The following is a 21647-nucleotide window of genomic DNA, read 5'->3' as shown; positions in this document are numbered from 1 at the left end:
GGAACCACACGTGTAACTTCCCGCCCCTGACCCAAAGGTGAATGTTTATTAGACTAAAAGTCTTTCCTGATGTATTTCTGACCAGGAGAGTGTACATCTACACATGCACATGTAGTGCGTAGTAACCTAAATTACTGCGCATTAACCAACAATTATTGCTGAGTACGGGCACACGTCTACACGTGCACACCCATCCTGTGAGGTAAGTATCACGATTTATGCCAGGTTCAGCATAAATTGGACATGCATGATGCAGGTATCCAACTTATGCCCAATTAGTTACTGCACAGTATCGCGGATGTAAATGCTTTACTGAGCATTAACACTGTGTGTGTGGACTGAAATCTATACCCAGCAAATCACTGCACAGTATGCATGTATACACGCCTTACTGTGCAGTAACACCGTGTTTGTGGTCTGACTTGGGACTCACTTTAGACCACACACAGTGTTAATGCACTTTAACACCTGCATGTGTAGATGGCTGCGTATTTTTGCTTAATGAGCAGTAACTTACTGCACAGTAAATTTAATGTAACATTAATGCCCATGTAGATGCACCCCTAGAATCATAGAAAATGAGGGTGGAAGGGACCTCAGGAGGTCATGTCTAGTCCAACCCCCTGCTTCAAGCAGGATCTGCCCCAACTCCATCATCCCAGCCAAGGCTTTGTCTAGCTGGGTCTGCAACACCTGCAGGATGGAGACACCACTGCCTCTTTAGGTAACCCATTGTAGTGCTTCACCTCCCTAATCCAGTATCCTAAAGATACTGTCTCTCACATAATTTCCCTAGCTGTGAGAAATGTCCTTCCCTAACAGCCTGATGTTATACTTACAGGCCCCTTCTTTTAAAATATTAATCCAACATTGTCTGGATGGACCTGGTTCATGTCCCCCCAGGGTACGTCCCTATCTGCAAGGATGATGAGTAAACAAGCTCCCATGAAATGCTAAATCTCAGTGACTGCTGCTCTTGAGTCACTTAGGCTTTGAAGCTTTGTAAACCACTAAAACAACTCAGCATTTCTCACTTGGAAGTTGTTATCACACTGTGCAATCCTGTCCCTATTATGGCACATACAAAATGAATTTTATATGAAATACCACAATGCATATACACCTAGGCTAAGTGCAGACAGTCAAAATGCCAGAGGCTGAAGCCATTCAGCAGGTGGATTTGCTCTGATGGTAGAGCGATTGCTTTACATGAGAGAGGTAGCAGGATGGGTGCCTGTGTTCTCCAACAGCTTGCATTTCCTTGGCCTGCACTTGCAGGGAGGCAGTTAGAAAGGCCAAACCAACTGCAGAGGTGAGGCTGGCAACAGAAATGAAAGGCAGCAAAAAGTCTTTTTTTAGGTATGTAGGCGGTAAAAGGAAGGTGCAGAGCAGCATGGGACCCCTACCAAACAAGCAGGAGCAATTAGTGACAGACAGGGGTGACAAGGCTGAGCTCTTCAATGAGTTTTTTGACTCATTGTTCATGAACGTGGGTCAAGACAAGTATCTTAATGGGTGCTTTCACCTGCTTGTTGAGCTACAGCACACCCCTCATGCAGCAAACCAGGCCTCCTAGGAGACACAGAGCAACAAAAGGCAACCGAACATGGGGACAAAAGGCAACGAAAACTGCTGGAGAATGTGGGCATCGATCCCACTACCTCTCGCATGCTAAGCGAGCGCTCTACCATCTGAGCTAATTCCCCTACTGTTCTACTACTCCAGTACATCTGTCTTGTTGTTCCCATGAGCTGTGTCTAAAGGGGGATGTGTATAGAGGCTTGCTAGGCCTGAGGCCACCTTCATATTGGTGCTGCTCATGACCTCCGGCTCAGAAAAAAAAAACCCTTCCGGGCAAGCCAGACAGGAATCAAACCTACAACTTTCTAATTCATGGTCAGACGCATTAGCCATTGCACCACTGGCCCATAAGAGCCTTCTGCACTTTGGTGCTGGGGAAGGCTGAGACAATTTCCACGTGCTCTGCCAGGAGCCCTGTTCCCCCTTTCCCTTGTGGTGGCTCACAGGGACGTGGGCAGGTGGGCATAGAGCTTGCCAGCGGGCTCTTTGGCCCCCTTTCTGCTTGGCTATTAGACTAAAAGTCTTTCCTGATGTAATTATGACCAGCAAAATGTACATCTACATCTGCACATTTAGTGGGTAGTAACCTAAAGTACTGCAAACTAACCAAAAATTACTGTTGAGTACAGGCACACAGCTACACGTGCACACCCATCCTATGTGGTAAATATCTGATTTATGCCAGGTTGGGCATAAGTTGGATACCTGCATGAGGCAAGTATCCAATTGATGCCCGATTAGTTACTGCACAGTAACGCATATGTAAGACTGTGTGTGTGGACTGAAATTTATACCCAATTATTCACTGCGCAATAACGCAGTATAGACACCTTACTGCATAGTAACACCGTGTTTGTGGACTAACTTGGGACTAACTTTAGACCCAGGTTAGACCACTCATAGTGTCAATGCACTTTAACACCTGTATGTGTAGATGCTGGCCTATTTTTGCTTACTGAGCAGTAACTTACTGCACAGTAAATTTAATGAAATGTAAATGCAATGTAGATACACCCTTGAATCATAGAAAATGAGGTCTGGAAGGGACCTCAGGAGGTCACATCTAGTCCAACAGCCTGCTCCAAGGAGGATGAGCCCCAACAATATCATCCCAGGCAATGCTTTTACTAGCTGGGTCTTCAAAACCTACGAGGATTAGGACGCCACTGCCTCTTTAGGTAACCGATTCATAGATTCATAGATGTTAGGGTCGGAAGGGACCTCAATAGATCATCGAGTCCAACCCCCCTGCATAAGCAGGAAAGAGTGCTGGGTCTAGATGACCCCAGCTAGATACTCATCTAACCTCCTCTTGAAGACCCCCAGGGTAGGGGAGAGCACCACCTCCCTTGGGAGCCCGTTCCAGACCTTGGCCACTCGAACTGTGAAGAAGTTCTTCCTTATGTCCAGTCTAAATCTGCTCTCTGCTAGCTTGTGGCCATTGTTTCTTGTAACCCCCGGGGGCGCCTTGGTAAATAAAACCTCACCAATTCCCTTCTGTGCTCCCGTGATGAACTTAAAGGCAGCCACAAGGTCGCCTCTCAACCTTCTCTTGCGGAGGCTGAAAAGGTCCAGGTTCTCTAGTCTCTCCTCGTAGGGCTTGGTCTGCAGGCCCTTGACCATACGAGTGGCCCTTCTCTGGACCCTCTCCAGGTTATCCGCATCCCTCTTGAAGTGTGGCGCCCAGAATTGCACGCAGTACTCCAACTGCGGTCTGACCAGCGCCCGATAGACGGGAAGTATCACCTCCTTAGGCCTATTCGTCATGCATCTGCTGATGCACGATAAAGTGCCGTTGGCTTTTCTGATGGCTTCGTCACACTGCCGGCTCATGTTCATCTTGGAGTCCACTAGGACTCCAAGATCCCTTTCCACTTCCGTGCCACCCAGCAGGTCATTCCCTAGGCTGTAGGTGTGCTGGACATTTTTCCTCCCTAGGTGCAGCACTTTGCATTTCTCCTTGTTGAACTGCATCCTGTTGTTTTCTGCCCATTTGTCCAACCTGTCCAGGTCTGCTTGCAGCCGTTCCCTGCCCTCCGGTGTGTCCACTTCTCCCCACAGTTTTGTGTCATTCGCAAACTTGGACAGTTTACACTTCACTCTCTCATCCAAGTCGCTGATGAAGACATTGAAGAGTATCGGTCCAAGGACCGAGCCCTGTGGGACGCCATTGCTCACGTCCTTCCATGTCGATACCAACCCATCCACCAGCACTCTCTGGGTGCGACCCTCTAGCCAACTCGCCACCCACTGGACTGTGTAGTCATCCAGGTCACAGCCTCTTAACTCGTTTACCAGTATGGGGTGGGATACCGTATCGAAGGCCTTCCTGAAGTCTAAGGAAGTGCTTCATCACCCTATTGTAGGACTGTAGTGCTTCATCACCCTAATCCAATATCCTAAAGATACTGTCTCTCATTGAATCTCCCTGGCAGTGAGAAATGTCCTTCCCTAAAAGCCTGATGCTATACTTACAGGCCCCTTCTTGTAAAATATAAATTCATCCAGAGCTCCATGCCCCCTTTCACTCCTGATAGCTCATGGGTACATGGGTGGGTGGGTGGGTGGGCGTAGAGCTCATCAGCAGGCTATTTGGCGCCCTTTGTGCTTGGGCAATGCAGCAAGGCTGGGCATGAGCCAGGGCCCACTGCCCCAGTACGGGGAGGCTGCCAATCCAAAGGCACTGGCATGGAGGAAAAAATAGAAATTACGCCTCGGTGGAGGGCACATTTGGTCCTGTCCAAAGCATCGTGTGTCCACCCCCCACCACCACCCGACCCTGGGAGCACTTGGTAAAGACAGCCTGGTGGTGCAATGGAAAACGTGTCTGATTACAGATCAGAAGAGTGGCCTAGCCTCAACACCTGCTGCATTGCAAGTGCAAGGCAAGTGCTCTGGCATTGGAGCTAATTGCCCTACAGGCTTTCTTCTTCAGATCAGAAGATGGTAAGTTTGACTCCTACCTGTCTCATGTTTCCTTTTTTTCCTGAGTAAAGAGCTGTCTTGTGTCTGCTCTTGTACTTGTTTGCTCAGCTGCACTGCACCCCACATGCAGCAAAACCACCCTCCTAGGAGACACAAACCCATGTGCCTGCCCCTCTTTCAGCTGCAGCATGCTGGAACAAATGGTAACTAAAGCTGTGGGAAGATGCAGGCATCAATCTTGATACCTCTCACATGCTAAATGGGCACTCTACAGTTTCAGCTAACTCCACTGCTACTTTAAGGCCTTTTGTAGCTGCCAAGAGGGAAAGTGGGTTTGGGGCACTGGACAGAGCACCTTAAGTGGTCTCACCCTTTAACAGGTGCTGGTGCTTGTGGGCCAGTGGCACAATGGATAGCTTACCTGGCTCAGGATCTGGGGATTGTTAGTTTAACTCCTGTCTGTCTTGTATGGAAACCTTTTTTCAGAGCCAAGACCTCTGTTGTGCCTGCCTCTTGCCCCTGTTTGCTGCGTGGCTCCACACCCCTCATGCAGCAGAACAGTCCTCCTAGCTGGCACAGAGGAACATGCCAAGCCACCATTTCAGCTGCACCGTGGGCTTGCGAGGACAAAATGCACCCAAAGCTGCTGGAGAATATGCAGGTATCAATCCTGCTACTTCACATATGCTAAACAAGTGCTGGACCACCTGAGCTAATTACCCAGCTGCTTAAAGGTTTGGTGGGGTCCTAGAAAAACAGAAGACCCCCCACCAAGTGAGGGTAGGTTTCCTCCCCGAATGCCAGGGGGCTGCAGCTGGGCCCATCTGGCCTCCTCGGCACATCTGGGGTGAACCAGAGGGATTGAGCACCACTGAGATGAAGGTGGCCTTAACCCCAACCTGGCTGCTCTGCCCAGCTGGTTGTCACGTAGCCCAAGCTGCAGTCCCCCAGCATCATTGGATTGGCCAAGGCCGGGGTCAACTTTGGCCTTGTTGGTTTAAGATTAAATGCGTCCTTGGGCAAACAGAAAATTGGAGGCCCCGCCACACCAGGCAAGGGCAGGTTCCCTCTGTGCCTGCCAGGAGCTTCGGTAATGGGCCCCGGGGAGAACACCAGGCAGTGGGCTCAACATTGCCCAGCAGCTGGGAGCACGTGGGCCATTGTGGGCCAGGGGCACAATGGATAATGCATTGCACTCTGTGCCAGAAGATCATTGCCTTGACTCCCGCCTTGTTTCTATTGCCTTTCTTTTTCCCATCAAGAGCTCTCTTATGTCTGCCTCTGGCCCTTACCCTTGTTTGCTGAGCTGCACCAGACCCCTCATTCAACAAAACAGTCCTCCTCGGAGGCACAGAGCATCATGCCAAGCCCTAACTTCAGCTGCAGCGGAGGCTTGCAAGGACAAAGGGCAACCCAAACTGCTGGAGAAAGCAGGTATTAAACCTACCACCTCTTGCATATTAAGCGAGTGCTCTATGAACTGAGATAATTCCCCTGCTGCTGGTTGGATTACTGTGGTCCTTGACAACTAAAAGGCCTCCCTCCAGGTGAGGGCAGATCTCCATAAATGCCGGAGCAGAGCCACACGCATGATCAGAGGTCAGGAAAACAGTCCTCACGATGAGAGGCTGAGAGCCATGGGACTCTTCAGCCTGGAAAAGTGCAGGCTCAGGGTGATCTGGTGGTCACCTATAAGTTTGTAAGGGGTGCTCACCAGGATCTGGGGGAACGTTTGTTCACCAGAGCACCCCAAGGGATGACAAGGTCAAATGGTCACAAACTCCTCCATGAACATTTCAGGCTGGACATAAGGAAGAGCTTCTTTGCTGTCCGAGTCCCCAAGGTCTGGAATAGCCTGCTGCCGGAGGTGGGTCAAGCCCCTACTTTGCAGCTTTCCAGAGGAATCTGACTTCCTGCTCTGGGGCAGGGGGCTGGATTCGACAATTTTCTGAGGTCCCTTCCAGCCATGATGTCTATGAAATCTATAAACTCACCAGGGAGGACCTGCAGCAAATAGGTGATGCTCTGTTCCCCTGGCCATCACCTGGGGTAACAAGGAATAACAGCCACAAATTGATTGAGAGGATGTTCAGGCTTGATATCAGGAGGCATTACTGTACGGTTAGGGCTGCCAGGCTGTGCAATGGGCTCCTGAGGGAGATGGTGCTCTCCCCTACCTTGGGGGTCTTCAAGAGGAGGTTGGATAGATATTTGGCTGGGGTATTATCATCCCAGCACTCGTTCCTGCCCAGGGCAGGGGTCGGACTTGATGATTTGTTTAGGTCCGTTCTGACCCTTGAAACTATGAAACTTGGTGAAGGGAGAGTTAGCTGTGTTAGTCTGAAGTCAGTCAGGGGATGCCAGATGTAGTGGGATCCATTCCCACCTGCCCGCACCCCTGTGAGCTGCCAGGAGGAAACGGGGGCACTGGGCCCTGGGCAGAGAACGAGACAGTGAAATCACCCTTCACCAACAGCTGAGAGAGGATGGTGAAGCCTAGACCAGTGGCACAATGGATATCATATCTGAGCATGGATAAGATGATTGTAGGTTCTGGTCCTATCTGCCTCATATGCCTTGTTTTTTGGGTTTGTTTGTCTTTTTCTTTGTGCCAGGAGCTCTCCTGTGCCTGCTAGCTGTGTGTGAAACAACCCCATACCATTTGGACTTGCATTTCAAGGTTTCAACGGAACAACATTTCATTTTGAATTTCGTTTCAATTCAGGACTGCTGTTCCATTTCATTTAATCGAAACAGTGATGCTGTCTCAGGCTTGTATTGATGTTTTGCCCATAGGCTATAATGGGGAAGCTTGAAACAGCCTCTCTAATCTGGCAGGCAGATTGGGGCCCAATCCCGGGAGGGCTGCAGGGACTGTGCCCGTCCTCCCGTGGTTGTGTGTCCCCCTCTGCCTGCCAGAGGAGGGAGGGATGCCGCCTGGAACCGGGGAGCTGGGGAAGGGAACTGAACCCCATCACTCAGTTCCCCTCCCCAGCACTGGGATTGATTGGGGAAGGGAACTGGGACTGAGCTGAGCACTACCACGGGGCTGGGAAAAGCAACTCAGCCCAGCTGGGGATCATCCAGCTGGGGTTGGGAATTCAGCCCAGCTGTGCTGAGTTGCCTTCCCCTGGCTGATCCTAGTGCTGGGGAGAGGAACTGGGTGATGGGGCGCAGGTCCCTTCCCCTGCGCGGTGATCAGCTTCCCGCAGCCCAGCTGTGGAGGCAGGGAGAGCCAGGGCTGCGCTCCCCACCAGGGCTGAGCCTGGAGCCACGGGGAGCACAGCACTGTTCTCCCCTGTCTCCCACCACCTGGCTGCGTCAAAATGTTTCATTTGGTCCTGTTTTGTTTTGAGGCTGCTTCGAAGCCCTTCATTTCATTTTGATTTCACTGCTTGGAGCTCTAAATGAGTTGAAACAGTGTCAAGACAAAACAGCCAGGGACATTTTGCACAGCCCTAGTGCCTGCTGCATGGCCTGGCTTGCTGAGCCACACAACACCCCTCCTGCAGGAAAACAGCCCTCCTCAGAGGCACATGCCCAGCCCCCATTTCAGCTGTAGCATGCACATGCTGGCACAGAAGACACCCCAAATTGCAGGAGAAAGTAGGAATCAATCCCACGGTGTATCACATACTAAACAAGCACTCTACCAACTGAGCTAAATCCCCCAGAGCTAGAAGGGCTGTAGCTCTTGGCAAATAGAAAATTGGAGGCCTCCCACCAGTTGAGGGCCTGTTCCCTCTCCAAATGCCAGGGTCGGCTTGATGGGGCGGGAGACACATGAGTCTTTGGACAGAGCCAAAGGTGCCCTCCACCTAGGCATAATACCTGTTTGCCCCTACACCAGCCCCTTCAGACTGGCAGCCTCACAGCACTGAAGCAGTTGTCCCCATCTCGTGCTCAGCCGTGCTGCGTTGCCCAAGCAGAACGGGGGCCAAAAAGCCTGATGGTGACCTCTACGCTCACCTACCTGCGTCCCCATGAGCCACCAAGAGGGAAGGGGGGTACAGGGCTATGGAGGAACACCTGGAAGTGGGATAACCCTTCTGCAGCAGCTGGGAGAACAGAGTATGCATGGGCCAGTGGCGCAATGGATAACGCGTCTGACTACGGATCAGAAGATTGTAGGTTCGACTCCTTCCTGGCTCGTAGTGACTATTTTTTTTCGGAGACAGACGGCATGAGCACCACTGATATGAAGGGGGCACCAGCCCCAGGCTGGACAGAGCAACAGGAAACAGGCTCACCATTCACCCCCAGCGTGGAGCACTTAGGGGTTGCAGGCTGGTGGTGCAGTGGATAACATGCCTGATTACAAATTAGAAGTTTGTAGGTTTGACTCCTACCTGGCTTGTGTTTTTTTTCTTCTGAGCCAAGAGCTCTCTTGTGCCTGCTGCTTGCCCTTGCTTGCTCAGCTGCACCACACCCCACATGCAGCAAAGCAGCCCTCCGAGGAGGCACAAAGGAACAAGCCCTTTTGCCAGTCCCCATTTCAGCTGCAGATGCAGCATGGGCATGCTGGGACAAACGGCAACTCAGAGGGCTGGAGAATGTGAGCATTGATCCCGCTATCTCTCATGTGCTTAGCGATCACTCTGCCATCTGAGCTAACTCCCCTGCTAGTTTTTGGCCTTCTGGGGCCCTGAGCAAACAGAAAAGTGGATGCCCCCCACACCAGGCAAGGGCAGGTTCCCTCTGCGAATGCCAGAGGGCTGCAGCTGGGCCCACCTGGCCTCCTCGGCACACCTCGGGCAAGCCAGAGGGGAACAACACTGCTGAAATGAAGGTGGCCCCAGCCCCAGCTTGGCCCCTCTGCTCAACTGGCTGTTACAGAGCCTGAGTTGCGGTACCCCAGCACCGTTGGATTGGCCAAGGCTGGGGCCAGACTTATTGGGGGGCAAACTCCACCTCTTGGCCCGCACCCACCCCTGTGCTGGGCACTCTGCTGGCCCGGGCAGGGAGGTATGGGATTGTCCTGTCCTGTCCCAGCAGCACTGTCCCCGTCCCAGCATTGCACCTCCATTTCACTGCTCCATCCTTAGCATGGGCATGCCAAGGATAAAAGTACAGGTGAGCTGCTAGAGAATGTGGGCATACGATCCCGCTCCCTCTCGCATTCGAAGCAAGCACTCCACCACCTGAGCTAATTTCCCTACACGCCCATGCAGTTTAAAATTAACTGAGTCCCTGGCAAACACAAATTTGACCCCCCCACCCCCTGCACCCCTTTGCCTGCTTGGGGGCTGTGGCTGGGCTGACTGGACCTCCTTGGCATGTCCAGGGTGAGCCAGGGGGCATGAGGGGCATGCAGGCAGTGCTGTGGTCCCCAAGCGCTGTGGGACAGGCTGGGACCAGGGTTGGCTTGGGGCACACGCACACACGAGGCTTTGGGCAGAGCCAAAGGTGCTCTCCACCTAGCCATGATTTCCATTTCTGCCCCTGGGCCAGCCCCTTCGGCACCTTTGTCTCTGGCCAAGGCCTCATTCCCCAACCAGCCGACCCTGGCCCCAGCCTGTCCAACAGTGCTGGCTGCATGACTCTCAGTGATGTTCATGCTCCCAGGTTCACCCTGCATGTGCCAAGGAAGCCGGGTCAGCTCAGTAGCAGCCCCCTCCCGGGCAGGCACAGAGAGAACATGCCCTGGCCGGGGGGGGGCCAAGGGGGCTCCAATTTTCTGTTTGCCCAAGGACTCAATTAATCTTAAGGCACATTTGCATGGAAGGGAATTAGCTCAAATGGTAGAGCACTTGCTTTGCATGTGAGAGGTAGTGGGATCGATGCCCACATTCTCCAGAATTTCATGTTGTACTTTATCCTGGCATACCAGTGTAAATGGTACAGTGCTAAAACAAGGGGCATGTACCTCACAGGAGGCCTCTTTTCCTGCATGAGGGTGTGGTGCGGCTCAGCAAGCAAGGGCAACTGGGAGGCACAAGAGAGCTCTTGGCTCAGAAAAAGCACATGGGAACATGAGGCAATCGAGATTCAAGCCTACAATCTTCTGATCTGTAGTCTGACACGTTATCAATTGTGCCTCTACCCCACAATGCCTACAGGCACTCAGGGGCTGGTACACAAACACGGTGTTACTGTGCAGTAAGGCGTTTACATGCGCATTACTATGCACTAAATAATCGGGCATAAATCATGATATTTACTGCACAGGATGGGTGTGCACGTGTAGACGTGTGCCTGTACTCAACAGTAATTTTTGGTTGGTGTGCAGTAATTTAGGTCACTGTGCACTAAATGTGCATGTCTAGATGTACATTCTCCTGGTTATAATTACTTCAGGAAAGACTTTTAGTCTAATACACATTCACCTTTAGGGCAGGGGAAGGAAGTTACACGTGTGGTTCACGTTCTGTGAGAATCCAGTAGAAGAGGTTGTAAATAGCGAGAAGAGAAATTAAACTTAAGACCTTTCTTGAGAGCAAAAGGTGTCTCCATTCTTCCTGGGGTGACTGGAAGCACCAGTCGGTGAGTAAAGCAGGATGACGGGAGAAATTGCGGGAGGCAGAGGCAGAAAGCTCAGAGGCAGAAACTGCCTTCTCACCTCTTGAGCTGGCTAGGATTTGCATTCTTGGATTTCAGTGCAGGGTAAGAACAAGTTCTTTTCCAGTGTTTCCTTGTTCTTATCCTCTGTCTCTATCTCAAGTTCAGGTTACAAGGCCCCAATAAACCCCAGCAGACGAGGCCAATTAGCTCAGGTGTAGAGTGCTGTCTTTGCTCATAAGAGGCAGCACGACCAATGCCGGCATTCTGCGTCAGCCCATGTTGCCTTTTATCCCGGCATACCCACGCTATAAATGCAGCACTGAAATGGAGGGGCACCTTCTTGTCTGCTGCACAGGAGAGCTTCTTTGTGGCATGAGGGTGTGCTGCAGCCAGGCAGAAGAAGAAGCAGCAAGAGGTAGGAGCAAGGGAGCTCTTGGATCCAAAAAAGCTGAACAGAGCTAGGTAGTCATCAGACATACAACCTTCAAATCCAAAAGCAGGCTTTTTCCACGGAGCCAACAGCACATGCCTCCGAAAGCAACTTCAAGCTGATGTTAAAGAGTGATCCAATTTTTGCGACTATACAATCTTCAAATCCTCCTCACAAATCAGGCCGCAGAGACTCACCCTCCATGTCCCCTAATTGGCTCCTCGGGTCACATGGAGGGAGATAAAAGGGGCAGAGCAGCTGACTCAGAGACCAGCGAGGGACCACAAGGAAGGAGCTTTGAAGAGCTGGGCCAGCGGGGCGGAAGCAGTTGCCCCAGAAGAGCCTGAATGAGTGGGACCTGCAGACAGCAATTGGGCCCTCAGCATCGCGGTGTGCGGCCAGCAGGAGAGGTTGCCCAGCTCCAGCAAGAAGCTGAGCAGCAACCTGAGAGGTTCCCAGCTCTGCTTCCAGCTCCTCCACCAAGAGGCAGGGTGGTTTGATGTGAGGCCGGGGCTCAGGGAAGGTCAAGACCCCTAGCAGCTTCAAGTGGTACCAGGACTGGTGGCCGTCTGGTAGAGTTTCTATCTAACAAGTTTGATGTCCGACTTTAAATCCCAGGAGGGGTGAGTGAAGTGCCAGTGAGAGATTTTTGTTGCAGTGGAAGAGGGGCATTGTGTTTTCTCCATTTCTCCCCCTCCAGATACCTATACCCTCTAGCTCAGCTAGGAACCTCCGTGAGCAGAACCCATTTCATCTTTAGACATGAGGGAGCCCAGGGGAGCTAGTTCAAATGGTAGAGCGCTTGTTTTGCGTGTGAGAGGTAGAAGGATCGATGCCCACATTCTCCAGCAGCTTGGGTTGCCTTTTGTCCCAGCATGCCCGCGCTGCAGCTGAAATGGGGGCTTGGCCAAAGGGCAGGTTCCTCTATGCTACCAAGCTTGGACCAGCAGCAGGCACAAGAGAGCTCTTGCCTTGCAAAAAACACGCAACATGAGGCAGGCAGGAGTTGAATGTACAGTCTTGTGATCTGTAGTCAGGCGTGTTATCCATTGTGTCATTGGCCCAGAACTGATGCCCAGCTGTGGTGAAGGGTGATTCCACTTCCCAGTGCTCTGTCCAGAGGCCTGTGCCCCCTCTCCATCCTGGCAGATCACGGGGCCATGGGTGCATGGGTATGCAGCTCTCCAGTGGGCACTTTAGTCCCCATTCTGCTTGGGCAACGCAGCAAAGCTGGGCGTGAGGGAGGGCCCACTGCTCCAGTGCTGGGAGGCTGCCAATAGGAAGGGACTGGCATGGGGGAAGAAACAGAAATCATGCATAGGTGGAGGGCACCTTTGGATCTGCCCTTGAGCCTCATCTGTCCCGCCCCACCACCCCATCAAGGCCAACTGTAGCCACAGCCTGTCCCACAGTGCTGGGGGACCAAAGCACTCACCTGGATCACCCTGGACATGCCAAGGATGTTGGGTCAGCCCAGTTGCATGGCTAGGTAGAGGGCACCTTTGGCTCTGTCCAAAGCCTCATGTGTCCTGTCCCTTGCCCCCCCCCCCTCGAACCCAGACAACTCTGGCTCCAGCCCCCTGGCATTCGCAGTGGGAACCTGACCTCGCATGGAAAGGACGGCTCCAATTTTCTGTTTACCCAGTGCCCCCAGAAAACAGAGTAGTTGGGGATTTAGTTCAGATACCAAAGCGCTTGCTTTGCATGTGAGAGGTGGTGGGATCAATGCCCACATTCTCCACCAGCAGATGTTGTCTTGTATCCCAGCAAGCCCATGCTAAGGACGCGGCACTGAAATGGAGGAGCACCTTTCTCTGTGCCTTGCAGGAGAGCCCTCACCTGGTGGGGGACCTCCAATCTTCTGTTTGCCCAGGGGCCCAAAGAATATTATCTAACCTGGGGAATTAGCAGAGATGAGAGAGCACTTGCTTATCATGCAAGAGGCAGTGGCCTCAATGTCTGCGTTCTCCCGCAGCTTGGTTTGCCTCCTGTCCCAGGATGCCCGCCCTGCAGCTGCACCTGAAATGGGGGCTGGGCCGTGGGTCATGTTCCTCTGTGCCTCCCAGAAGGGGTCTTTTGGTGTGTTAGTGGTGTTCTGCAGCTCAACAAGCAAGGGAAAGCAGCAGATACCAGAGAGCTCTGGACTCGCCAGCGGGCTCTTTGGCCCCATTCATAGTTTCATATTTGGTGGGGTTGGAAGGGACCTGAGCAGATCGTCCAGTCTGACCCCCTGGTTGGGCAGGGAAGGATGCTGGGGTCTAATGACCCCATCTAGGTGATTATCTAGCCTCCTTTTAAAGACCATCAGGGAAGGAGCAAGCACCACTTCCCTAGCAAATTGGCTCCAGATCCTAGCCACCCTGACTGTGAAGTAGCGCCTTCTGATGTCTAGCCTGCATCTACTCTCCGTCAACTTATGGCCGTTATTCCTTGTTATTTTTCACAATGTGAAATGCAGTTTCAGAAACATACTTCAGCTGCAAATTGAATTGACAATATAATTCCCTTTTCTGTTTTTGGTAATTTAGTGTTAAAATGAACTTAAAATCAACTTATCAGCCAAGGTCAAATGATGTCATTCTCTTGAGAACAGAAGGACATACTCTACCTCTTCTGATGCATTATCTACCACCGCTTTTGAGTCAGTGGCAGGCTGGCTAAGGACAACATTTGCTACTTTTCTTCTCTTTTCTTCTGCTTCCCCATCAGTACTAGCATTGCTCTTCTCATTAGTTTCCACTGCATCTATGGATCTTTGCTTTGCAAATAGCTTAGCCATTCTTTTAGCTTTATTCATTTGTCTGCTGCTCACACCAGCTTGAAATTCCAAATCAATCAATTCAGCAGCCTGAAGAGTAGGTTGGTTGTTTATAAGTGAAGCTGAAGTAGGTGTATAGTCCAAATCCTTGTCATTGAACAGGTCTTCAGTACTCATTCCAATTGCAGCACCCATGTGAAGGCCAAGTTTCTTCTGCAACAGTTTTCTCTGCTGTGCTATTCTCTCTTTGTGATCCATTTCACCTGCTTTATCGTCCTGGACCCCAAACTCTGCACCAGCAGATCCAAGAAGAGATGCTCCATGTTTTAACAGCCGACAGATATCAAATCCATCAAAACGTAACCGGTAAGGTGCAGGTGAATCTTCCATAGGAGTTACTGACCCAGGTTCTGGTTTGGGTCTGGGAGTTGGATTCCATTCAGGTCCATTGTTCACTCTGGCTTCAACAGCCTGGCCGACCTGCTGCAAGGCAAGTATCCCAATTTGTACTTCCTAAGTATATAAACACATTAGAGAGCAGATTGCTTAATTCATGGGGAAGGAGTTTCAGCACCCCTCCAAGTTGCTGAGCAGCTGCTTTTCTTGTTTCAGGTGTTGTACCAGTGTCCAGTAAAATAAAGAGATGATCTGCTTTGGGATTGCAGCAAATCCATTGTTATCCATTGCACCACTGGTCCGAGATTTCCCATGTCCTCCCGGCTGCTGGTGAAGGGTGATCCCACTTCCTGGTGCTGCTCCCAGAGCCAGGTGCCCTTGTTCCCTCCTGGCAGGTACCGGGGGCCCAGGCGGGTGGGCACAGAGCTCACCAGCAGGCTTTTTGGCCCTTGTTCTGTTTGAGCAATGCAGCCTGGCCGGGCATGAGGTGGGGCCTGCTGCTTAAGATCTGGGAGGCTCCCAGTCGGAAGGGCCTGCCATGGGGTTAGAAACAGAAATCATGCCACTGCAACCTGTGGGGCTATTAGCTGAGATGCCAGAGCACGTGCTTTGCATGTGAGCAGTAGTGGGACCCATGCCTGCCTTCTGTAGCAGCTTGGAGAGGGTTCAGAGGAGGCCACTCGCATGATCAGGGGGCAGCAGGGCACGCCCTGCAGGTCTTTAAGAGGAGGTTAGATGAACACCTTTCTGGGGTCGTTTGACCCTAGTAATTTTCCTGCCATGGCAGGGGGTCGGACTTGATGATCTACTCAGGTCCCTTCCACCCTACCAACTCTGAAACTATGAAAGGTTAGGCATTTGCATTTGTGGACATATTCATCCAGGTGACAAAAGGAGCAGTTTAACAAAGTATAAAGCACAAAGAGCACCACAAACAACACTGCTTGGCAAAATATAAAATGAACAAAATACAAACCTCAAATAACGAGATATAGGGTATAGGTACCAGGAGGGGGAAAAACACAATGTCCCCCTTCAACTGCAACAAGGATCTTTCTCTGTCACTTCACTCACTCCTCTTAGGTTTTGAACTCCGAACTCACTTTTGGTAGGTAGAAACACTACCACATTGCCACCAGTGTCAGCACTACACCCAGCTGCTAGGGCTCCTGACCTTCCCAGAGCCCCGGTCTCACATTGAACTGCCCTGCCTCTTACTGGAGGAGCTGGAAGAAGAGCTGGGAAGCTCTCAGGTCGCTGCTCGGAGCTGGGGGAGCCTCTTCTGTCAGCCGCAGCCTCTCCTAAGGGATCCAGGGCAGAGGCAGGTGGGTGTAGAGCTAGCCTGCAGGCTCTTTGCCCCCGTTCTGCTTGGGCAATGCAGCAAGGCTGGGCACAAGACGGGGCCCGCTGCTAAAGATCCAGGAGTCTGCCCGGTCTGAAGGAGCTGTCATCGGGGCCAAAACAGAAATTGTGGTGATGTGGAGGGCACCATTGCCCCTGCCCAAAGCCTGGCTTGGTGGCCACAGGTCCATCCACCGGGCTCATGCATCAGCCTTGTAGTTCCCAAGAGGAGTGCCTGATGGAGTCTGCGCATAGAGGCTTGCAAGGCCAGTGAAGCATGGCACTAAGATTGGAGCTAAGACCTCCTTTATATCAGTGGTGCTCATGCCGTCTTGATTGGGAAAAAGAAATAAATAAATAAAACCATTCAGCATGAGCCAGGCTGCAGTCGGACCTACAGTCTTCGGATCCATCGTCAGACGCGTTATCCATGCAGCAGGCACTTGGGCTCTGTGAAGTGTCACTGGCTGTTTTGTCTTGACACTGTTTCGGCTCAGTTTGAGCTCCATACAGCCTCAAAACAAAATGAGTCTAGTTGAAACTTCATAGTTTCATGGCAGATAGGGCTAGGAGGGACTTGAACAGATCATCTAGCCTGACCCCCTGCCACAGGCAGGAATGAATGCTGGGTTCACAAGACCCCAGACAGGTAATCGTCCAACCTCCTCTTGAATATGCCCAAGGTAGGGGTGAGGACCACTTCCCTGGGAAGTTGGTTGCAGATTTTGGCCACCCTAACTGTAAAATATTGCCTTCTGGTCTCCAACCTAAACCTATTCTCCATCAGCTTATGACCATTGTTCCTCGTCACCCCAAGTGGTGCTGGGGAGAACAGGGCTCGGCCTATTTGCTGTTGATCTCCCCTGATGAGCTTGTAGGCAGCCACCAGGTCCCCCCTCAGCCTCCTCTTGCTGAGGCTGAACAGGTTCAGGTCCCTCAGTCTTTCCTCATAGGGCCTGTCCTGCTGCCCTCTCACCAAGTGGGTGGCCCTCCTCTGAACCTTCTCCAGGCTGGCCACATCCCTTTTGAAGTGTGGTGCCCTGTACTGGACGCAGTACTCCAACTACAGCCTGACCAAAGTCACGTAGATGGGGAGGATCACCTCTCTGGACCGGCTTGAGATTCACCTCTGGATGCATGACAAGGTATGGCTGGCCTTGCTGGCTGTGGTCTGGCATTGGCGGCTCATGCTCATCTTGGAGTCAATAATGACTCTGAGATCCATTTCCACCTCTGTGCTTTCAAGAGGGGAACTCCCCAGCCTGTATGTGTGCTGTGGGTTCCTTCTCCCCAGGTGCAGCACCCTGCATTTGTCTACATTGAACCCCATCCTATTCTTGGCTGACCACTTTTGTAGTCTGTCTAAATCTAGCTGCAGCCCCTCTCTCCCTTCAAGTGTGTCCACCTTGCCTCACCTCTTAGTGTCATCAGCAAATTTGGACAGCGTGCTTTCTACCCCCTCAGCCAATCGTTGATGAAGATGTAAAACCACGCGGGCCCGAGGAACAAGCCCTGGGATACCCCACTGCTCACATCTGGCCAGGTTGAGTACAAAACCTCCACCACTACACTCTGGGTGTGCCGCGTCAACCAAAATTTTACCTATACATGTTTGCAGACATCAATGCTACAGGTGCTTAATTCATTGATGAGGATGGGGTAAAACCATGTTTCCTTCGAGCCGGAATCAAACCAGCGACCTAGGGATACCCGTGGGCCAAGGCTATATTTCTACAGTCCCCCGCTCTACCAGCTGAGCTATCGAAGGGACAGTTGGCTGGCTTAATTATCATTCTGCCTTGTGGTCTAGCAAAGCTGCTGACCACAAGGCAGAATGATAATTAAGCCAGCCATTTGGGCAGTGAGAAGCCGATCACAGCACAGGGGAAGGGAGCTGAGCCCCAGCTCAATTCCCCACCCCAGCGCTGCAATTGGGCTGGAGTAGGGAACTGAGCCCCATCACTCGGTTTCCCGCCCCAGTGCTATGATGGGGCAGGGGAAGGCAATTCAGCCCAGCCTGACGATCCCCAGCTGAGCTGAGTTGCTTTGCCCAGCCCCAAGGTAGTGCTCAGCTCAGTCCCAGTTCCCATCCCCAAGCGATCCCAGTGCTGCGGAGGGAACTGAGTGATGGGGTTCAGTTCCCTTCCCCAGCTCCCCAGGCCCAGGCGGCATCCCTCTCTCATCTACCAGGCAGAGGGGTCTGCAATCCCTGGAGGACGGGCACAACCCTCACAGCCCTCCCGGGAATGGGTCCCGATCTGCCTGCCAGATGAGAGAGGCTGTTTTGAGCTTCCCCATTATAGCCTATGGACAAAACATCGATACAACCCAAGACAGCATCACTGTTTCGACGAAACGAAACAGAACAAAGTGTTGAATCAAAACGAAATTAAAAACGAAACGTTGTTCCACAAAACCTTGAAATGCAAGTTGAAATGGAGCGGTGCAATTTCACACAGAGCTAGCAGGCACACGAGAGCTCTTGGCTCAGAGAAAAAAAAAGACAAGTTACACAAGGCAGGTAGGACCTGAATCTGCAATCGTCTGATCCGTAGTCACACAGGTTATCGATTGTGCCACTGGTCTATGGTTCTCCGTGTCCTCTCAGCTGCTGGTGAAGGGTGATTTCAGTGTCTCGTGCTCTGCCCAGGGCCCAGGGCCCCCTTTTCCCCATGGCAGCTCATGGGGGTGCAAGCAGGTGGGCATAGAGCTTGCAAGCAGGTGGTTTGGCCCCCTTTGTGCTTGGGCAATGCAGCAGGACTTGGCACAAGGCAGGTCCCACTGCTCCAGCTCTGGGAGCTTGCCAGTCCAAAGGCCCTGGTGTGGGCGCAGAAACAGAAGTGCTGCCTAGGTGGAGGGCACGTTTGGCTCTGTCCAAAGCCTCATGTCCTCCTCTTCCCCACCTTCCAGAAGTAGTGGGATCAATGCCTGCATTCTCGAGCAGGTTGGGTTGCATTTTGTCCCAGCATGCCCATGCTCCAGCTGAAATGGGGGCTGGGCATGTTCCTCTGTTTCTCTTAGGAAGGCTGTTTTCCTGCAAGAGGGCTGTGGTGTGGACCAGCGAACAAGGGCAAGCAGCAGGCACAAGAGGAACATGCCCCTTGGCCAGGCTTCATGTCAGCTGATGAAAGGCAACCCAAGCTGCTGGTGAATTCAGGAATTGATCCCACTACTTCCAAGGTTTCTCAGGTCCCACCGCCCCACCAAATACCAGGTCTGTGTCTTCTCTTTCATAATGATAGCTTCTTTTACCATGCTGCCTTTTTCTTCAGCCGATTTCCGGATGCGCTATCAAATGTATAGATTTTTTTGAGCTAGCTATTGGCTTGCAGCTAATTATAGTTCTATACTACAAACTTTCCTTATATGACTAACCAATAGCAGTACAAGCCTTTGTATTTTGCTTATATGATTAATTTTAGCTGCACCATCGCTAATGAAGTTGACTTTAAGCTATTGCAAAATGCATTAACAAAACACAGGAAATGCTTAACTGCCACGGCTTCCTTTTCCACTCTTTCTTCTAGCTATAAGCATTCCACAATACATAGATAAGCAGCAGAAAACCAGGTTTAACCTCCAGAAAGCCAGTTTAGCTGTCACAGGATGCCCTAGCAAGCACTCTTTTAAGCAGACACAATTTGTTGTCAGGAGACATGACTAAGTCACTGCCAGAGGCCCCCGTTCTGCTTGGGCAATACACGTATCCCCAGCTGTGGTCACCCAGCACTGTTGGATTCATGAAGGCTGGGCCACCTTGGGTGGGGGTGGGGGCAAAAGCACCACTACTAGATCACCACCTGCCCACCCGTGTGTGTCCCCATGGGCCCACCAGGAAGGACAGGAGGCAGTGGCCTCCAGGCAGAGCACCACGTAGTGGATTTGCTCTTTCACAGAAGCTTGTAGTTGTATCAGGAGTTGTGTGCTGGTGGCTCCATGGATAACACGCCTGCTTATGGATTTGAAGATTGTAAGTTTGACTACTGCCTAACTCCTTGTACCTTTTTTTGGTTCCAAGAGCTCCCATGCTGGCTGCAGCTCACCCCTGATGAGCAAAGAAGCTCTCCTGCGAGGCACACAGAAAGGTGCCCCTCCATTTCAGCGCTGCATTCGTAGCATGGGCATGCCGGGATAAAAGGCAACTTCAGCTGTCAGAGAATGCGGGCATCATTCCTACTGCCTCTCACATGCACAGCAAGTGCTCTACACCTGAGCTAATTGCCTTGGTCTTCTGCGGTTCACTGGGGCCTTGTAACCTTCTCCTGAGATGCAGACAGAGGATAGGAACAAGGAAACACAAGAAAATAACTTGTCCTTATCCTGTATCAAAATCCAAGAACGCAAATCCTACCCAGCTCAAGAGGTGAGAAGGCAGTTTCTGCCTCTGAGCTTTGTGCCAGTGCCTCCTGCAATTTCTCCCATCATCCTGCTTTACTCGCCTACTGGTGCTTCCAGCCACCCCAGGAAGGCTGGAGATGCCACTTTGCTCTCAACAGAGGTCGTAAGTATAGTTTCTCTTCTGGCTGTTTACAACCTCTCATATTGGATTCCCAGGGAATGCGAATCACTCATGTAACTTCCCGCCCCCTGTCCCAAATGACCAGGAAAATGTGTAGATGTGCGGTCTCCTAATCATAATTACATCAGCAAAGACATTTATTAAATTAAAAGTCTTTCCTGACGCAATTATGAGCAGGAGAATGTAAATCTACACATGCACATTTAGTGCTTAGTAACTTAAAGTACTGAACACTAACCAAAAATTACTGTTGGGTACGGGCACACGTGGGTGGGTAAAGAGCTTGCCAGCTGGCTATTTGTCCCCCTTTGTGCTTGGGCAATGCAGCAAGGCTGGGCACAAGACGGGGCCACTGCTTCAGTGCTGGGACGCCGCCACTCCGAAGGCGCTGGTGTGGGGGCAAAAAAGGAAATCCTACCTCCGTGGAGGGCACCTGTGGCTCTGCCCAAAGCCTCGTGTGTCCACCAAACAGCCCCTGGGAGCTCTTAGTAAACACAGGCTGGTGGTGCACTGGATAATGTGTCCGATTAAAGATCAGAGGATTGGCCTAGCCTCAACACCCACTGCATCTCAGATGCAAAGTAAGCACTCCAGGATCTGAGCTAATTTCCCTACACGCCTTCTTCCTCACATCACAAGGTTGGAGGTTTGACTCCTACCTGTCATGTTTCTTTTTTTTCCTGAGCCAAGAGCTCTGTTGTGCCAGCCTCTTGTCCCTGTTTGCTGAGCAGCACCACACCCCTCATGCAGCAAAACTGTCCTTCTAGGTGACACAGAGGAACATGCCAAGCCACTATTTTAGGTGGCCCTAACCCCAGCCTGGCCTCTCTTCCCAGCTGGTTGTCAAGTAGCCCGATCTACAGTCCCCCAGCACCATTGGATTGGCCGAGGCTGGGGCCAGCATTGGCCTTGTTGCCTTAAGATTAATTGAGTCCTTGGGCAAACAGAAAATTGGAAGCCCCGCAACACCAGGCAAGGGCAGGTTCCCTCTGTGCCTGCCAGGGGCCTGCGGCTGGGCCAACTCGACCGCTCATGAGCTCCGGGCAGAGCACCAGGCAGAGGGCTCAACATTGCCCAGCAGCTGGGAGCACACAGGCAATCGTGGGCCAGTGGCACAATGGATAATGCATTTCCCTCTGCACCAGAAGATTGTTGGCTTGACTTCTGCCTGGCTTCTATTGACTTTCTTTTTCCAA

The 21647-nt window shown here is 51.7% G+C and overlaps 3 non-coding genes across 3 annotated transcripts; 1 reads left to right on the top strand and 2 right to left on the bottom strand.

Annotated features, from left to right (window-relative positions):
* Window positions 1-1633: 1633 nt before the first annotated feature.
* TRNAA-AGC (transfer RNA alanine (anticodon AGC)) lies at window positions 1634-1706 on the bottom strand. Its single transcript has one exon. It is a non-coding gene; the product is annotated as a tRNA-Ala (tRNA).
* A 6879-nt stretch (window positions 1707-8585) lies between these two features.
* Window positions 8586-8658, top strand: TRNAR-ACG (transfer RNA arginine (anticodon ACG)). Its single transcript has one exon. It is a non-coding gene; the product is annotated as a tRNA-Arg (tRNA).
* Window positions 8659-17604: 8946 nt separating this feature from the next.
* On the bottom strand, window positions 17605-17700 carry TRNAY-GUA (transfer RNA tyrosine (anticodon GUA)). The gene is made up of 2 exons: window positions 17664-17700; window positions 17605-17640 (listed from the first exon to the last, which is right to left on the bottom strand). It is a non-coding gene; the product is annotated as a tRNA-Tyr (tRNA).
* Between the last annotated feature and the right edge of the window lie 3947 nt (window positions 17701-21647).

This window comes from Alligator mississippiensis, chromosome 3 (genome assembly GCF_030867095.1).
Source record: "Alligator mississippiensis isolate rAllMis1 chromosome 3, rAllMis1, whole genome shotgun sequence".
NCBI lineage: Eukaryota > Metazoa > Chordata > Crocodylia > Alligatoridae > Alligator > Alligator mississippiensis.
Note: the sequence above shows the minus strand (reverse complement) of the source record. Positions and strands in the feature narration are given on the sequence as shown.